Raw genomic sequence first — 17,487 nt, forward strand, 5'->3', positions numbered from 1 at the left:
TGTCTGAAGCAAGGAAACATGCAACAATTCCTTTTGAGTATTTTTAAAATAAATATGTATAAAAATAAAAAATAGGTACAAAATATTTAGAGCTATACTTCAAAATATTTAACCTGAAGGTTCAGTTTGGAGGTATGGTCCTGCTTATGAAGTGTTGACCAGCACTGGAACTCTGGTAAGTGGTTATGGGGGCCTTCTTCTTTTTTTAAATTTATTTTTATTTTGGACTGTGTCAGGTCTTTGTGGTGAGTGAGCTTCTCTCTAGTTGAGGTGTGCAGGCTCCGTAGTTGAGGAGGCATAGGCTTAGTTGCCCCACGGCATGTGGGATCTTAGTTCCTTGACCAGGGATTGAACCTTTGTAAGGTTCAATTGTAAGGTGGATTCTTATCTGGGAAGTCCCCTCATGGAGGCCTTCTGCTCCTGGGCAATTGTTTTCCTTCTCGTGCCCTTGAGGCTAACTGTGGTAGAGAGGCTTATCCCCCTCACCAGCCCACTCCAAATCACAGAGTCAGCTAAAGACAATATTTCTCATCCCTCAGCCTTGAATTCTGTTTTCACCCCTGAAGCTGACTGCAGGTCATTATTACTACCCCATCAAATGCTCTCTCACCCCAGGCTGCTGCAGTCTTGCATTACCTCAGACCTGTGCACTGCAGGATATCTGTACAATGAGAGCAGCTAGATACATGTATCAGCACAAAAGGAGGAAATATCTGCATGCTAAGGTTTTGTTTAGAAGCTTGAAGGAAGGCAATCCCATGCCTGTCCCTCAGTTACAGAGAAGAGATGGTTCTCCATCTTTTACAAGGAAGATTTTGGGGTCAAAATTCTAGCAGAGGGCTGCGGATAAGCCTGTAGAGCTGTTGTCCCGAAGCTGTATTTGAATAGCAGGTCCACTGATTTTCTCTTAGGTTGTGTTTTCATGTGTGGATTTGAGACACGGATGTGTTGGAGCTAGCTTTCACGAACTAGCAAGACCCCTGCGCACTTCCCTTCCCAGATAGGCCATCAGTTGGTAGCCCGAAATTGGCCAAGGTGGTTGTATTTATGCCTTTATACCATGGATGCTGGCAGATGCTATCAGTCAGGGCCCCTGTCTCTCCTCTAGCCAACCCCAGCCAGATTTGGGGATATTGACGGTTGATTGGAGCAGAGCTGCTAAAGCCGTTCTAGGTCGATGCCTTGGTGGCACATATGTCTTAAGCACTTCCTAAAATGTAGACCTTGTTTCTTTCATTTTTCTCCTTTGTTCTGATCTTCATTTTGCTTTTGGTTTCCTCTCCAGACTAATCCGCCTCTCGCTCTCCAGCTTTCACTATTCTGCTTTTCTCATAAAGTCGGCTGCCTCCTGAATCTCTTCCCAGAAAATTCCCCAGTTTTTTGCCTTGTCTCAGTTTGGCAGGCGTCTAAACCTGCACCTTTACACCTACATCCCTCTTGTTAAATGTGGGAGAATATTTTCCTTTCATGTGCTCTCCAACACAGGAACATGTAGTAGAGACTAAATAATGTAGATTTTAATGCCAAGTGCGATGATGCAAGTGGGGATGAGAGTCAACTTACAGGAAGAAGAAGTTGGTACCACATAGGTGTGGTGTTACATGTGCCTTGTTTGTTTGTTTTTTGTCCTTATATGTAATCCAAATTTTTCACTATGAAATGAGATTGACCAAAAGAAATGTGACCACTGTAGATACCTTAAATAAGAGAAGATAGTGAGAACCAAAGTGAACATTGGTTTGTTAGCTTTAGAAAACTCATTGGCAAATGTGGTTTAGAAAAGGATGTTAATTACAGTAGAATAATATCCAGCCTTTACAAGGAATGAAGTTCTCATACATATTATTAATACAATATGGATGAATCTTAGAGCAAGCCAGGCACAAAAGGACAATATTATAGGAAATATATAAAGAGAGATAGTAGATTAATTTTCATCAGGAGCTGGAGAGAAGGGTAATGGAAAGTTATTGTTTGATGGGTACAGAGTTTCTGTTTGGGATAATGGAAAGTTTTAGAAATAGTGATAATGGTACAGAAAATTGTGAATAATTAATGCCACTAAATTGTGTTCTTAAATATTGTTAAAATAGCATATTTGTGTTATATTTATTTTACCACAATAGAAAAATAACTTAATTGGAAAAAAAAAAAAGAAAGTGGTGTTATTTCTAGATACCACCTGGGTCCTCTTTCATTATTCTTTATCTCAGTGACTGGACCTACATTGCCAAATAAATTTGGATGACTAATAAAAAGCATTCAGCAAAATACCCTATTAAGTGTGATATATATTTGGAAGCTTTCAAAATTACAGGCCAGTAGTTCTCAATCTGTAGTCTCTGACCAGCAACATCAGCATCATGTGGAAATTTGTTAGAAATGTAAATTCTCTGTCTGCATCTCAGGGCTACTAAATCATGATCTCTGATGGAGCTCGGGCCCTGTGATTTGTGTTTTTCACAAGCCCTCCAGGTGATGGATGCTTGCTGGCTTTGAGAACTAGGTTTTCAGGCTGTGACCACAGAACTGACTGCCAATGAGGTGGTGTCTTTTTGTCTGAGGTAGAACATGGGATTTGGAGTAACAAGATGTGCAGAAGTCTTGATGATAAAATGCATGAGAATTTACTATTTATGTGACCTCGGGCAAGCTACTAAGTTTTCTCATTTATACAGATGTTTTCTCATCCATTAAGTGGGGATAATATCAGTACTTAATTCAAAAGGTATTTATATGAAAACATAAAATTATGCATTATTATTCACTTAATATTAATAATAACAGTATTAACAATAGCAATACATAGGAGGATGTTGGGTTAGGCTGTTAGGAAAGGACATTATTTAATATATTATCTGTGGGTCTCCAGTTGAAGAAAGGAAGAGAGAAGTTTCTTTTAAATTTTAACGACAGAGAGACTTCCCTGGTGGTCCAGTGGGTAAGACTCCGCATTCCCAATGCCGGTGGCCCAGGTTCAATCCCTGGTCAGGGAGCTAGATCCCACATACCACAACTAAGAGTTTGCATACTGCAGTTAAAGATTGAAGACGTAGCATGTCACAACAAAGACTGAAGATCCTGTGGGCGAAAACTAAGACCCATTGCAGCCAAATAAATAAATAAAAATAAATAAAAAAATAACTATTTAAAATGTTTAATGACTGGAAAAATGACTTATTTATCTGCAAGAAATAAGTGCCCCTGTTTGTTTCTGCTAATGAGAATTATATAATTTTTCATGTGTTCATTTTTAGTTTGGTTGATAGGATACTCAGGGCCAAATTTGATACTTAGTCCCATCAATTACTTAAGACTTTTTGTGTAATATGTACTTCTTTTCACTTTTATATGTGGTTCTATTTTTAAAATTCATCCAATTTTATTTGTTGCTAAGTCATTTCTGACTCTTTGTGACCCCATGAACTGCAGCATGCCAGGCTTCCCTGTCCTTCACTATCTCCCAGAGTTTGTTCAAATGCCCATTGAGTCATTGATGCTATCTAACTATCTTATCCTCTGTTGTCCCCTTCTCCTCCTGCCCTCAATCATTCTCAGCATCTGGATCTTTTCCAGTGAGTCAGTTCTTTGCATCAGGTGGCCAAATTACTGAAGCTCCAGCTTCAGCATCAGTCCTTCCAATGAATATTCAGGGTTGATTTCCCTTAGGATCGACTGGTTTAATCTCCATCCAGTCCAAGGGACTCTCAAGATATGTCCCCAATTATAACTTCCTTTACACTTACTTTTTCTTTTGCCTTAGTAAAAAATGGAAGATAGAAAGAAGGAAAATACCTAGGTATATCACTTGATTTAGTAAAATTACTTAAGAATGCTAGGAATACCAGGAAAGTCTCCATATTGAAAGAATTCTTCTGTGTTCTTTCTGTGGTCATAAGATTTCTCAGGCTTAGCCTCTCCTCTGCATAATGAATAATGATTTTCCAATACCATGTAGTGAAAAGAGCCCTAGCCAGTATTTAGAAAAACCAACCATATGCCTCTGTCACATTGGACATGCTATATGTTCACTTCCCTCATCTCTTGAATAGATTATGAAGATCAAATAAGAAAATCTATGTAAAAATGCTTGGTAAATAACAAAACTATGCACAAGTTGAAGCTGATGTATATAAAATTTTTATCACATAGATACCATTTGTTAAATAAGTGAGTAAACAATGAACGAATGGATTCTTCATCTGCCTTTTTCTCCTTCTCTCTCTTTCATTTGTCATGCCCAAATGTATTGGCTTCTAGAACATAGTTTAGGACAATGTTTTAATAAATGAAATTCATTTTGTCATTAAGAACATTGTGTTCATTTCATGTAGATATCACCTCAAATGGAAATTGATATTTTTAAGTACCTAAGACAAATGTAATTGTTGTTATACATATTATTACTGAGTCACTTGATGTCATTTAATGGCTCATACTTGTTTTTATTTTCTTCATATTCAGTTGCAGATATGGCAGTCTTCTCAATTTCATGAGAATATTTTGTTGACCTTAACATTTATCGGTTTTGTGAATTAGGAATGATAGCATGACATATTATTAATGAAATCTTGGGATGCATTTCAACAGTCTAGCAAAATGTCATCTTTCACCCAGCAGAAGACTGACTCAAGAGAAATGCTCAAAATTGACAAAATAAGGTAGGGGAGAGAGAATATATTTTAGCAGAGAAGTTAGTTACAAATTTATTTATTTGTATTTATAGTCAGTCACTTCATATAGTCAAACAATTTGAAAACAATATGAAATTGAGTTAAAGTTACTTCTATATGAAGTAAGTAGACATTATTAAATAGTGATACTAATGACATTAATAGCTATTTGACATTATTAAGAGGCACTGTATAATGCAGAAAATTACCCTCTGCTGGGAGATATCACAATTAGTCCAGTTTGCAAAGGAAGCCCTGAGACTTGAGAATTTACATAATCTGCTCAAGCCTCACAGTAGTGGGTTGTTCAGCTAAAATATGAACTGAGACTGTCTGCCTTTAAATCCTATATTTATTACCATTTGCTACCCTATGGGTTATTGTACACTATTTTAGCACTATTTTTGATAACAACAGATGGATATATGGGAAAACTAAACCAACCCCCCAAAAAAAGACTCCAAAATAAAGCCAAAAACAAATTAAAAAAAGCAGAACCCCAAAAAATAAAAAATCCCCACAAACCCAAACCTATTAACAAATGTTATTGATACATTTATTAGTCTTCTATGCCATAGTCCTAATATATTTTTGTAAAGCACTGCCATGCCATTTAACAGACATTGGCAGGAAAAGTCCTCTTGTGGCATTAATTCCATGCAACCATAAAAAGAATCCTTGCTAAATGCCAGCAAATGAGGTGGTAATAACTTCAAACTTCTTTACTCAGCAGGGAGATGCTCAGCAGGGGTAAAAAAAAGATCTGCTTTCCATCTCAAATTTTTCAGTGTAAAACAATGATATGAGGTTCAAGTGTTCTTCATGACCCCTTTAAGTTGAGGATGTATTAACATGAGAGTTAAGATGTAGCAGTTTCACAAAAATGATCTATTTTCAAAGTTTAGCATTCAGACTCCACAGCGTGACTGCCAGTGTTTCTTTAGCTGCTCGATGGGAGAGACCTTGCGCTCCTTCCCACACACCTGTGTTTACATTGAGGCCTTGGCAGCACATGACCCCGCAGCCATCCCTCACAGCACTCGGTTTGCCTTCAGCCATGGCAAGCCGCACTGTCCCTGCACTCTCACTGGCTAGCACTGTTAGAATGTTGACTTAGGAGTCCTAAGCTTGGAATTTAATATAAATCAGTTTGTTGAATTTCACTCATTTTAGAATGTTACACAGATATTTTCTTAAATCCTAAACTGGAATTGATTATGTCGTGTAAATACTGTGGAACTTTAAAAAGGGAATGGGGGCGTTGTTTTCATGTAACTTTTTTGCTTTATATGGACTTAAGATATTTCTCCCCATTTGCATCTCTTGGAAAATAGGGATCATGGGCTTAAAATGAGTTGGTTATTTAGCAAAATATATAGCAAGAGAGGAGGGGGATAATATTTCTTTGAGGCTTCTTAGGTTTCAGGTACAAGATATTAAGGCAAAAGAAATCTAAAACAATACAACTTTGAAGTGATGGTTTAAGTTTTTAGATGCTGCTTTTCATGAAAAAATTGATGCATAATTAATCTTTTCATCAAAGTATATGACATTGCTTTTAGAGCCTAATGAATGAATAGTACGTAGAATGCATTGACCTCTAGATTTCTCAGGAAATAGCAGGTACTGTGGCTATATTCAACTACATGAGAGTGACTGATGTGATTAATTGATTCTTGAAAACTGTGCTTTCCTAAAGTTCATTCCTGAAGAAGATAATCAGTTCCTGCCCACAAGGAACTTAACATTGTTTAGGGGTTAGAGATAAGCAAATAGATGGTTACAAAAAGAATAAATAAGAGAATTGCAGAATCCACAGGAAGCTCCTCTAATCAAAATGCTGTGAGGTCAGGGAAGCCTGAGCAAAGAGGGAGATACAGTCAAGTTCAGACCTGACAGCTGAGTAGGGGCTAGCCAGGTAAGGCTCTGGGTAAAGAATATTCTAGGCAGAAGGTAGAGATGTGTGAATTCCCAAAACCAAAAACAGATTTCTACAAAACAAATTCCATAAAATGGGTCTAAGGCCAGTATCATTAATCCTTTGGAAAGGGATATAAGGTTTAACTTATTTATAATTTCTGATAGGTTTAAATCATCCCATCTTTAAAAAAGAATCTAAGGTGCTATTTCTTTAGGGAGGTGAACTGTTTCTCATGGAATATCTCTTTTATTTATATATTTTCTGCCCTTTTGGAGTAAAATGGAAAGGTCCCCGCTTGTTCAAAAAAATTGGAAATTTTGTTTCAGTCAGTGAACTACTAAAAAGAGGTTGGTTATAAGCTATGTTAGAACCAAAAATTTTTTGCTATTAAAATTTTTCTAGTATTAAAAGATTTTATTATAAATCATTCTTTTTACTACTTAAAATATATTTTGACCATTTAAAGTTATGATTTTAAAATGGAAGTTTAATTAAATGAATAAATTTAAAATATAAATTTAATTAAATTAATGAATATTTTGAAATCAAAGTTGAAATTTAATGAACAAGTTCTGGGGATCTCAGGTACAGTATAGTGATTACATTTTGTGATACTGTATTGCATACTAGCAAGTTGCTGTGAGAGTAGATCTTAAATGTTCTCACTATAATATAGTGGAAATATGTGATATAGTGCAGGTGTTAGCTAACACTGTAGTGGTAATCATTTTGCAATATCAAGTATATTAAATCAACGTGTTATATACCTTAAACTTACACAATGTTAGTATTCAGTTATATCTCAATATAGCTGGAAAAACATTTAACTTTTCACCACGTTGTGGCTGTCTCAAGTTTCTCCAATTTTATATTATTTTCATTTAGCAAAGGAACATGCTGAGTACTGAGAGTAGGAAAAATGTGTTTATTTGAACAATAATGTTTGAGTACCTAATTTATCTGATAAATATTTTTTTATTATATATACATTTAACTTACTGAATTATAAATCTTTTCCAAAAGCTGAGAAGTGAGGTTACTGACTTAATAAATAATACTCCTTATTTTAAAAATGGAAATAAGAAAGTGGTTGTAATTAGAAAAATGTTTTCTATCTAGAAATTTCCTGCTGCTGCTGCTGCTAAGTCGCTTCAGTCGTGTCGGACTCTGTGCGACCCCATAGATGGCAACCTACCAGGCTCCCCTGTCCCTGTGATTCTCCAGGCATGAACACTGGAGTTGGTTGCCATTTCCTTCTCCAATGCATGAAAGTGAAAAGTGAAAGTGAAGTTGCTCAGTCATGTCCGACTCTTAGCGACCCCATGGACTGCAGCTTACCAGGCTCCTCTGTCCATGGGACTCTCCAGGCAAGAGTACTGGAGTGGGGTGCCATTGCCTTCTCCAATAAATTTCCTAGATGGGGCAATAAATTTAAAGTCAGTTTCTGAATACTTAAGGTTAATAAGGTATTAAATATTTCCCTTTTCATCTATAAAAAACAAACAATCTGAGACAAATTCACATTTCTTCTTTGACATGGTAGGGTGGGATGAAGAATATACGTATTCAAATTGAATTTAAAACCATTTTCTGATGGCCAGTTCAAGATGGCAGCTTAGGAAAATCCTGAAGACTTATCCCCTCCCGCAGACATACTAAATCTACATCTATGTTTTGAACAATTCCGTCTAAAAAAGACCTTAAAACTAGCTTAATGGTCCTCTCCAACAAAGGTTAAAAGGGTTACATCAAGGCAGTAGGAGAAGCAGAGATATCTCACAAGAATTCCACCCTTCCACAATCAGGAGGAAGTCTTACAAACACAGAGTTTCTTTCTGAAGAGCCAGGTGTTCATGCTCAATATCAAGCACCCCAACCCTTGGAACCTGCACCATAGGAGGAGCCCCCAAAAGGTATGGCTTTGAAAACAAACAGGACATATTAAAGAGGCCCACTGGGGTATAGGGTACAGATATTTCACCCCTAAAGGACTCACACATAGAGTCACTCACCCTGGGACCCAGCATAAAAACAGCAATTGGAAAAGCACATAGACCATATGTGAAGGAGATTCATTTGCTAATCTTAAAACATCTGTTGGAGGGGCAGGTGCCTATTGGCACCCTCTCTGGGAACAGAAGTGGCAGTGGGTGCCATTTCTGTGTTCTTCGTCTATCCTTCTAGCAACAGTGGGTGTGACCTGGTCCCAGACTCTCCTGCAGTCCCACAAAAGCTGGTGGGTGTGCCCCAGCTTCATGCTTAATCACAGACCTGCTAAAGTCAGCAGGAGCACACTCGCCCCACTCTCCTCTTGTTCAGTTAAAGTATGTGGGGTACACAATTCACACAGAGAAGTCTTGTTGAGCACCTGGCTCTGGTGGCATCAGGTTGTACACTTTTGGTCCCTGCAGAACTGAAAACAATCAGAGAGACAGTTCTTGTCAGGCTTTGCACAGACAGTAGACTTAAACACGTCCCCAGTCATCCTGTGAAAAAGACCTACCGGAGCTTCAGCCAGAGCAATAGGCTTCAGGTTTTCCACATATCTAAAGGCTACTGACACCACCCTTGGCAGAAAGTGAAGAGGAACTAAAAATCCTCTTGATGAAAGTGAAAGTGGAGAGTGAAAAAGTTGACTTAAAGCTCAACATTCAGAAAACGAGGATCATGGCATCCGGTCCCATCACTTCATGGGAAATAGATGGGGAAACAGTGGAAACAGTGTCAGACTTTTTCTGGGCTCCAAAATCACTGCAGATGGTGATTGCAGCCATGAAATTAAAAGACGCTTACTCCTTGGAAGGAAAGTTATGACCAACCTAGATAGCATATTCAAAAGCAGAGACATTACTTTGCCCACAAAGGTTCATCTAGTCAAGGCTATGGTTTTTCCTGTGGTCATGTATGGATGTGAGAGTTGGATTGTGAAGAAGGCTGAGCACTGAAGAATTGATGCTTTTGAACTGTGGTGTTGCAGAAGACTCTTGAGAGTCCCTTGGACTGCAAGGAGATCCAACCAGTCCACTCTGAAGGAGATCAGCCCTGGGATTTCTGTGGAAGGAATGATACTGAAGCTGAAACTCCAATACTTTGGCCACCTCATGCGAAGAGTTGACTCATTGGAAAAGACTCTGATGCTGGGAGGGATTGTGGGCAAGAGGAGAAGGGGACGACAGAGGATGAGATGGCTGGATGGCATCACTGACTCGCTGGACGTGAGTCTGAGTGAACTCCGGGAGTTGGTGATGGACAGGGAGGCCTGGCATGCTGAGATTCATGGGGTCACAAAGAGTCGGACATGACTGAGCGACTGATCTGATCTGATCTACTGAGTTGCTCTGAGGTTATGTGGGCTGGAGGAACCATCTTTCCACTCTCCTATGGCCTTGCTGGAGAAGGAAATGGCAAGCCATTCCAGTATTCTTGCCTGGAGAATTCCATGGAGAGAGGAGCCTGGTGGGCTACAGTCCATGGGGTCACAAAGAGTCGGAGACGACTGAGTGACTAACACTTTGGCCTTGCTACAGCTTGCCAGTACTCCCAGAAAGGAGTTGATACACTTGCCTGGACCCCTGATTTTTGTACCTTTCTTCAAGAAGACACATCCAGATCACATGCTCAGGAGGCCAGCAGGGTTTATCTTTGAGGTTCCACAAGACAGCATGTGTGTATCTGCTTTAAAAGCTGCTGCCTGAGGGTCTGGCTTATCAGCCTGAAACGAGGTTCTAACTGAGATCTCTCTGTCTGGAATGCTAACAAGTCTTGGCACACCCTCAATAACTAGGACCTATCAAGAATAAATCAGGCTGCTTAAACAATCACAAAGGTTCAAGAGACAACTAAGAACTAGGGCAAGGTTGAATGATAAGGTTCATTTCTTACACAAGGCCACTTCTTCAAATAGGAGGGAAGGAGTCCTCCCCACCACCCCCAAGTATATAGAAGCAAACATGGAGAGTCAAACAAATGAGGAAACAGAGGAATATGTTCCAAATGAAACAATAAGATAAAATCCCAGGAAAAAAAAAACCCTTAAATTAAATGCAGATAAATAATTTAGCTTATCCCTGGGATTTCTTTGGAAGAAATGATGCTAAAGCTGAAACTCCAGTACTTTGGCCACCTCATGTAAAGAGTTGACTCATTGGAAAAGACCCTGATGCTGGGAGGGATTGGGGGCAGGAGGAGAAGGGGACTACAGAGGGTGAGATGGCTGGATGGCATCACTGACTTGCTGGACGTGAGTCTGAGTGAACTCTGGGAGTTGGTGATGGACAGGGAGGCCTGGCGTGCTGCGATTCATGGGGTCGCAAAGAGTTGGACACAACTGAGCGACTGAACTGAACTGAAAGAGTTCAAAGTAATGGTCATAAAGATGAGACCTTCAACAAAGAGAAAATATAAGAAAGTAACAAATGGAAGTTGAAGTTGAATTACAGAATATAATAACTGTGCTGAAAAATATGCTAGAGGCATTCATCAGAAGACCAGATGAACTAGCAGAAAGGATCAGGGACCTGGAAGGCTGGCCAGTGGAACTCATCCAAACAGAATAGCAAAAAAATTGTTTAAAAGTGAAGGTATCTTAAGAGACCTATGAGACAACATGAAGCAGAACAACATTTACATTATAGGAATTCCAGAAGAAAGAGAGAAAGGGGGTAGAAAACTTATTTGAAGAAAATAATGGCTGAAAATTTCCCTAACATGGGAAGGAAATACAGTCCAGATCCAGAAAGCCCAGAGAGTTCCAAGTAAGAGGAACCCAGAAAGATTTACACCAAGATGCATTATGATTAAAATGTCAGAGTTCAAGAGTGAATCTTAAAAGAGTAAGGAAAAAAAAAAAAACACACACTTGTTATATACAAAAGAATCTCCCAATGACTCTTAGATTTTCAGCAGAAACTTTGTAAGCCAGAAAGGAGTGATGTGACATATTCAATGAGCTGAAACGAAAAAATTTCAAAGAAGAATAATCTGCCTTGTCAGATTATCATTCAGAATTGAAGGGAGATATTTTCCAGACAAGCAAAAAGTAAAGGTATTCATTACCACTAAACTGGCCTTGCAAGAAATGTTAAGGGGACTTCCTTAGGGTAAAAAATAAGGACACTGATTAGTATCAAGAAAACATATGTTTATGAATATCTCACTGGTAAAGGTAACTATGTAGTAAAGGTAGGGGATTGATTACTTATAGAGCTAGTACAAAGGGTAAAAGGCAAAAGTAATAAAAATAGCTGCAACTATAATAATGTTATATAGAATAAAAAGCTGTAATATGTGATATCAAAAACATAAAATGTGGGAGAAGAGTAAAAATATACAATTTTAGAATGTGTTCAAACTTAAATTGCCAAGAACTTAAAATAGAATGGTACTCACACACTCATACACACACACAAACATACACATACATGTATATGCATACATACATACATAGGCTATTAAGTATGAACCTCTTGGTAAATACAAATGAAAAATGGACAGTACATACCAAGAAATAATGAGAATGAGTTCTAAGCATAACACTAAAGAAGATCATCAAACTGTAAGGGAGGAGAACAAGAGAAGAATAAACAGAGAGGAACTACAAAACAGCCAGAAAACAATTAAGAGAAATGTAAATGGGCTTAATTCTCCAATCAAAGTAAGTGACCAAATGGATAAAAAATAAGACCCTGTATTTGCTCCCTGTAAGACACTCACTTCAGATGTAAGCACACACACAGACTGAAAGTAAAATGATGGAAAAAAGATGTTTCATATAGGTAGAGAGCAAAGAAGGCTGAGGTAGCTAAATTTACATCAGGCAAAATAGGCTTTAAAACAAAGTGAGAGTGAAGTCACTCAGTCATGTCTGACTCTTTGTGACCCCATGGACTGTAGCCTGCCAAACTCCTCCACCCATGGGATTTTCCAGGCAAGAATACTGGAGTGGGTCGCCATTTAAAACAAAGACAGTAATAAAAGATAAAGATGATCATTACATAATGATTAAGGGGTCAATCCAACAAGAAGATATAACATTTGGAAATATTTATTCACCCAACATAATCTGAGCCACAGTCAGCTCCAAGTTTTGTTTTTGCTGACTATATAGACCTTCCCCATCTTTGGCCACAAAGAATATAATCAATCTGATTTCGATATTGACCATCTGGTGATGTCCATGTGTAGAGTCATATTTTGTGTTGTTGGGAGAGGGTGTTTGCTATGACCAGTGCGTTCTTTTGGCACAACTCTATTAGCCTTTGCCCTGCTTCATTCTGTACTCCTAGGCCAAATTTGCCTGTTACTCCAGATATCTCTTGACTTCCTACTTTAGCATGCTAGTCCCCTCTGATGAAAAGGACATCTTTTTTGGGTGTTAGTTCTAGAAGGTCTTGTAGGTCTTCATAGAATCATTCAACTTCAGCTTTTCCAGCATTACTGGTTGAGGCATAGACTTGGATTACTGTGATATTGAATGGTTTCCCTTGGAAATTGAGAAAGTAGGGAAAACCACTAGACCATTCAGGTATGAGCTAAATCAAATCCCTTATGATTATATAGTGGAAGTGACAAATAGATTCAAGGGTTTAGATCTCATAGACAGAGTCCCTGAAGAACTATGGATGGAGGTTCATGACATTATACAGGAGGCAGTGATCAAGACCATCCCCAAGAAAAGAAATACAAAAAGGCAAAATGATTGTCTGAGGAGGCCTTACAAATAGCTGAGAAAAGAAGAGGAGCTAAAGGCAGAGGAGAAAAGGAAAGATATACCTATCTGAATGCAGAATTCCAAAAAATAGCAAGGAAAGATAAGAAAGCCTTCCTCAGTGATCAATGCAAAGAAATAGAAGAAAACAATGGAATGGGAAAGACTAGAGATGTCTTCAAGAAAATTAGAGATACCAAGGGAACATTTCATGCGAAGATGGGCACAATAAAGGACAGAAATGGTATGGAACTAACAGAAGCAGAAGATATTAAGAAGAGGTGGCAAGAATACACAGATCAACTATACAAAAAAGATCTTCATGACCCAGATAACCACGATGGTACGTTCACTCACTTAGAGCCAGACATCCTGGAATGTGAAGTCAAGTAGTCCTTGGAAGCATCACTATGAATAAAGCTAGTGGAGATGATGGAATTCCAGATGAGCTATTTCAAATCCCCAAAGATGATGCTGTGAAAGTGCTTCACTCAGTATGCCAGCAAATTTTGAAAACTCAAGAGTGGCTACAGGACTGGAAAAGGTCAGTTTTCATTCCAATTCCAAAGATAGGCAATGCCAAAGAATGCTCAAACTACCACACAATTGCACTTATCTCACATGCTAGCAAAGTAATGCTCAAGATTCTCCAAGCCAAGCATCAGTATGTGAACCATGAACTTCCAGATTTTCAAGCTTGATTTAGAAAAGGCAGAGGAACCAGGGATCAGATTGCCAACATCTGTTGGATCACTGAAAAAGCAAGAGACTTCCAAAAAACATCTACTTTGCTTTATTGACTACGCCAAAGCCTTTGACTGTGTGGATGACAAGAAACTGTGGAAAATTCTTCAAGAGATGGGAGTACCAGATCACCTTACCTGCCTCCTGAGAAATCTGTATGCAGGTCAAGAAGCAACAATTAGAACTGGATATGAAACAACAGACTGGTTCCAAATTGGGAAAGGAGTATGTTAAGGCTATATATTGTCACTCTGCTTATTTAACTTATATGCAGAGCACATCATGCAAAATGCCGAGCTGGGTGAAGCACAAGGTGGAATCAATATGCAGATGATACCACCCTTATGGCAGAAAGTGAAGAAGAACTAAAGAGCCTCTTAAAAGAAGAGGTTGAAAAAGTTGGCCTAAAACTCAACGTTCAGAAAACTAAGATCATGGCATCTGGTCCCTTCACTTCATGGCAAATAGATGGGGAAACAGGGGAAACAGTGAGAGACTTAATTTCTTTGGTCTACTAAATCACTGCAGATGGAGACTGCAGCCACAAAATTAAGACGCTTGGTCCTTGGAAGAAAAGCTATGACCAACCTAGACAGCATATTAAAACACAGAGACATTACTTTGCTGACAAAGGTCTGTCTAGTTAAATGTATGCTTTTTGCAGTAGTCATGTATAGATGTGAGAGTTGGGCTATAAGGAAAGCTGAGCGTCAAAGAATTGATGCTTTTGAACTGTGGTGTTGGAGAAGACTCTTGAGAGTCCCTTTGACTGCAAGGAAATCCAACAGTCCATCCTAAAGGAAATCAGTCCTGAATATTCATTGGAAAGACTGATCCTGAAGTTGAAACTCCAATACTTTGACCACCTGATGTGAAGAACTGACTCATTGGAAAAGACCCTGATGCTGGGAAAGATTGAAGGCAAGAGGAGAACGGGACGACAGAGGATGAGATCATTGGATCACATCACCAATTCAATGGATATGAATTTGAACAGGCCTTGGGAGTTGGTAATGGACAGGGAAGCCTGATGTGCTACAGTCCAGAGTCACAAAGAATTAGACACAACTGAGCAACTTAACTGAACTGATTCACTCAACATAGGAGCAGCTAAATATATCAAGCAAGTATTAGTAGACCTAAAGGGAGAAACTGACAGCAATATAGTAATAGAGAACTTTAGCACCCTAGTTATGTTAATGGATATATCATCCAAACAGGAAGTTAATAAGGCATTGTCAATGTCACATTGGACAAGATAAATTTAATAGACACATAAAGAATATTCCATCCCCCAAAAGGAGAATACATTTTTCTCAAAGGTACACAGAACATTCTCTAGGAAGGCTCATATGTTAAGCTCCACAAGTCTCAATCAATTTAAGAAGATTTAAATCATTTCAAGCATCTTTTCCAACCATCTGGAAATGATTCCAAGCATCATTTCCCACCAATGTGTGCAAAAGATACAAAGTATTATAATAGACTACAATGAATAATTATACACTAACCAATTGGACAAGTAGAAGAAATGGATAAATTCCTAGGACCATACAATCTTCCAAGACTTAATCATGAAGAAACAAAGTCTAAATAGACTAATTATTAGTAGAGTGATTGAAACAGTGATCAAAAATCTACCCCGAAATGAAAGTCCAGGACCAGGTTGCTTCACTGTTGAATTCTACCAAACTTTCAAAGACTTCCGAGATTCTCAAACTCTTCTAAAAAAATGAAGATGAGAGAATGCTTCCAAATTCACTTTAGAAGGCCAACAAAGCACACAAAAACAAAATTATAGGCCAGTATCTCTCACCAAAATGTTAATAAACCAAATTTAATGATGTATTAAAAGGATCATATGCCATGATCAAGTGAGATTTGTTTCAGGGATGCAAGGATTGTTTAACATCTGCAGATAAATTACTGTGATATGTCATGTTAATAAAATGAAGGATAAAAATCATATGATAATACCAATTGATGCAGGAGAAACTTTTGAGAAAATCCAGCATCCAGTTATAATAATAAAAAGCCTTCAACAATGTGAGTACAGAGGGAATATACCTCAACATAATAAAGGCAATATATGACAAACCCACAGTTATCATCATACTCATGGTGAAAGTTGAAAACTTTTTTCTACGATGAGGTATAAAATAGGGATGCCCGCTCTCACTACTTCTCTTAAACATAGTATTGAAAATCCTAGCCATAGAAGTTAGGCAAGAGGGGAGGAGCTAAGATGGTGGAGGAATAGGACGGGGAGAACACTTTCTCCCCGACAAATTCATCAAAAGAACATTTAAACGCCGAGTAAATTCCACAAAACAACTTCTGAATGCCAGCAGAGGACATCAGGCACCCAGAAAAGCAACCCATTGTCTTCGAAAGGAGGTAGGAAAAAATATAAAAGACAAAAAAAGAGACAAAAGAGGGAGGGACGGAGTTCCGTCCTGGGAAGGGAGTCTTAAAGAGAGGTTTCCAAACACCAGGAAACATTCTCACTGCTGAGTCTGTGCTGAGCTTTGGAAGCACAGAGGGCAACATAACAGGGAGGAAAAATACATAAACAATTAAAACCCACAGATTATGAGCCCTACGGTAACTCCCCCAGCAGAGAAGCAGCGCAGACACCTGCACCCACCACTAGCAAGCGGGGGCTGGGCAGGGAGGCACAGTGCGGGCTGAGTCACTTAGAGTAAGGATCTGGCCTGAATACCCCGAGCGCTACCTGAGTGAAATAATTTGGGCTGGCAAACCAGACTGTGGGATATCTACCATGTGAAAAGCCAGCCCTAACCTAAGACACCGCCAGGCCCGTGCACGGAACAAAGGACTGTACAGAGATAGCTGGCTGCAGAACGTACCCCTCCAGTGACAGGCAGCCAGAGCCGGAAGGGGGCAATTGCAGCCCCAAAGAGACATTATCTACAAAACTGTAACCAGGCTTCTTTGCTAACTAAAACTTCTTGGGGTTCTGGACAGTCAACATCTGCCTGAGAAGGTGCGCCAGTTGTACATCCAGATAACCGAGTGGCGGGGAGGTGATAAGTCGCAGCAACCGCGCTCGCCATCATTGAAAGACAAGTATATGACTTGTCTTTCTTGTCTGAGCTGCTCGGACCTGGGAAGGGCACAAAACGCAGGCCCAACCGAGGCTGTGCCTCTGAGGACTACCCGAGTGCCTGAACCTGAGCGGCTTAGACCTGGGAGGCGCAAGCAGCCCAGGGCCAGCCGCGGATGGTTCCCGGAGGAGCAACCTAGAGCCTGAGCAGTGGGGGCAGGGAGGCTACACGCGCCATGAGCGGGGGCAGGCCCAGTGTGGCTGAGGCACTGCGAGCACACACCAGTCTTATTTATTTGCAGCGTCCCTCCCTCCCCACAGCACGATTGAACAAGTGAGTCTTAAAAAAAAAAAAAAAAAAAAAGGGGCCCCCCCC

At 39.3% G+C, this 17,487-nt stretch overlaps 1 protein-coding gene and 1 non-coding gene across 4 annotated transcripts in view; both read left to right on the forward strand.

The window, feature by feature from the left end:
- LOC104992906 (chromosome unknown open reading frame, human C4orf22) overlaps positions 1 to 17,487 on the forward strand; it is a 717,206-nt gene that overhangs the window by 117,154 nt on the left and 582,565 nt on the right. The window lies entirely within an intron of this gene.
- Positions 2,924 to 2,996, forward strand: TRNAG-CCC. Its single transcript has one exon. It is a non-coding gene; the product is annotated as a tRNA-Gly (tRNA).

Source organism: Bison bison, unplaced genomic scaffold (assembly GCF_000754665.1).
Source record: "Bison bison bison isolate TAMUID 2011002044 unplaced genomic scaffold, Bison_UMD1.0 scf7180017864228, whole genome shotgun sequence".
Lineage (NCBI taxonomy): Eukaryota > Metazoa > Chordata > Mammalia > Artiodactyla > Bovidae > Bison > Bison bison.